This window comes from Scomber japonicus, chromosome 18 (genome assembly GCF_027409825.1).
Source record: "Scomber japonicus isolate fScoJap1 chromosome 18, fScoJap1.pri, whole genome shotgun sequence".
Lineage (NCBI taxonomy): Eukaryota > Metazoa > Chordata > Actinopteri > Scombriformes > Scombridae > Scomber > Scomber japonicus.
The window spans coordinates 16,652,342-16,654,996 of NC_070595.1; positions in this window are offsets into that span (position 1 = coordinate 16,652,342).

A 2,655-nucleotide genomic window follows, 5' to 3' on the forward strand; every position below is an offset into this window, starting at 1 on the left:
ATAAGCGAACAAGAGATCAGCTGACGAGTTGGCAGCAGGGCTGCACTGCACAGCAACAGCACACCGCGGGAAGGACACACTGCTGCTGCTGCTGCTGCTGACGCTCAGTATTCACAGTGATCACCATTGTGCACGTAAAAGTGGTAGTTTGGGAAGATATAATTGCAGGTGCTGTGATTGCACGTCACCTTAATACTGTAGGTTAGAGGCTAAATGAGGTGAATGCAGCGAAACCGGATACACAATGGAAGCTGTGGCTAAAATTCGCTTTTGCACCCGGAAATGTGAAAAGCACCAGTGGCACGCTATGTGGAGACGCAAGTTAGCGTTTATTGAGTCTACGTTAAGCGATGCAGCTGCAAGTTAATAATAACATCTGTAACACTCATACAGCTGTTCACATGGAAATGACCTTCACGGAGTTGCGAGAAAGTAGTCCGTGGCAGTGAAGAGAAGCCAGATAAATAAGAAAGACAGATACATGGACTTTATTAATTGATTGGAGCTATTGCAAATAGGAAAAATAGGGATTTGAAATAATACATTTCTTTGCCTAATTTCTGGAATGACTAATTGGTGCATTAATATCTAAAGTGACTGCTGTATGTGCAGTTTACAATACACAGGATTATATTCTAGTTTTAGAAGCAGAGTTTGTTTTTTATTACTTATTTTATATTAGTTATTAATTATCAATTGATAGATACAATCTCAATATTAAAGTCTGGTTGTATGGTTGGCTTACAGCTACCAGATATCTTATTCAGCTGCCCTCAGGAAAGGCAGCTGAAGTAAAATCTGACTCTATTGCTCTAACTTTGGACTGTTTTTGTGTTATTGCTGTGACTCAGTTAAGCTGCCATGTCACTGAATATGTAATTTTCTATGGAGGTCATCATTCAATTCTAAAACAAATATATAAAAGAAAATCCAAATAAGGAATTGTTCAAGTTTCATTAGCTCTACAGCACAAAATGCTTTGGTGTAGATAAGGGAATCCAGATCTTTACAGAATTAAAATGTGTTGTCATGTATGAACTGCATGATCTTTAATATAATATTGACTGGTTGGAAACATGTAGTTTTCCACAAAATGGAAATACAGTATATGACTTTACAAATCTATTTTTACTAATAAATAAAACATTTAAAGGGCTCAATAGGTTAATTAATTAAATATTCTCCCAGGCTGCTTCGTGCCCCCTAGTGGTGGCATGTTGTTAAAGGCTTATCATGCACAGTTAACACCCCATGCATCAGACAAACTGAGTGGCACAGGGTGAAAAGGTGAAAGTGGGGGTGGTGGTGGTTGTTTCATAGCTTGTCAGACTTCCTTTAAAGCTCCTACACAGGCTACGATTTACTATATTTGGATGCCTTTGTAAGAGTTATTTACAGAAGTTGGTGCCTTGATTTGTGACCAGTTAAACACAATATTACATCCTCAGCAGACTACAGATGTGCTTCACAAAACATGCATTGTGTATCTAGCTGTAATTTCTTTAAAAAAAATATTTTGACTCTACAATATAATGGTAATAAAAAGCCACTTAACATTTGTATACTTAAACCTTTGTATTTGTATCAACTTTATTTTATAATGGTTGAATATCTGAAAAGGGTTAGGGTTTTTTTTTTCTCAAACGCTATCTTGTAACTGTAATCTTATTATGCTGTTATTGTAGGAAATAAATGGGATTAGGAGAAATATCAAAAATCAAAGCAAACTGTGCAGTGATTTAAAAGCAAAAGGGGGATAAATGGCTGTCTATTTGAAGAGGGCTGATTACGGAGTTCACCATTCCTGTTATTGTTGTCTTTAGTATAAAGATGCCCTTTAATGTGGATTTTTTTCTTAACTGTTACATTTATTACTTGATCAAAGAATGTAACAAGAGATAGCAAAGTCATAACATAGAAAAGCAATTACATGTATTCAAGTACTGCAGGTGAGTACAATTCTGATACTTCAAGAGGAAATAACAGCCTATGCTTTTTTACTACGTTGTCAACTAGTTATCTTTCAGATTATATTACAAGACATGAGATCAAACACTTACAGAATATAATACATCATTATAGTAACCACCCAACATAAATGTTGTAGGCCTAATTAAGTATTTGATCCATTAAACTCTAATTTTGCGGGCTAGTTTTGTGTTAAGTAATGTTTGATTTGTAGCAGATGCTATTATTGTGTTGTTATAAAGTGCTTTATATTAGGTTTATTTTCTGAAAATATAATACATTTTTGTTATAGTGAATTGTTGGTCACTGTCTGCATGTTGGTCATCACCATGTGTATGTCAGAAGTTATACCAGCCCCTCAGTTAAGCAACATTTGGTTGTGTTTTCATGGCAGCTTGTTGAGGCAGAGGTGGTGGCCAGCTTGAGAGCAGAGACGTCTAGAAATGATGGCCTGTTGATGGTGGAGAGCTGAGGCGGAGAGATGGCCATGAGGACAGAAACAGAGAGAGAGAGAGAGAGAGAGACAGAGAGAGAGAGAGAGAGAGAGAGAGAGAGAGAGAGAGAAAGAAAGAGGGGGAGAGTTTGGAGAGCAGCCGGGGACTGCCCACGGTGGATGGGCGGAGCAGTAAGCATGCGCTGAGCTGGCAGACTCTGGGCTGGTCCTGACGGGCTGGCTGGGCTCCGGGC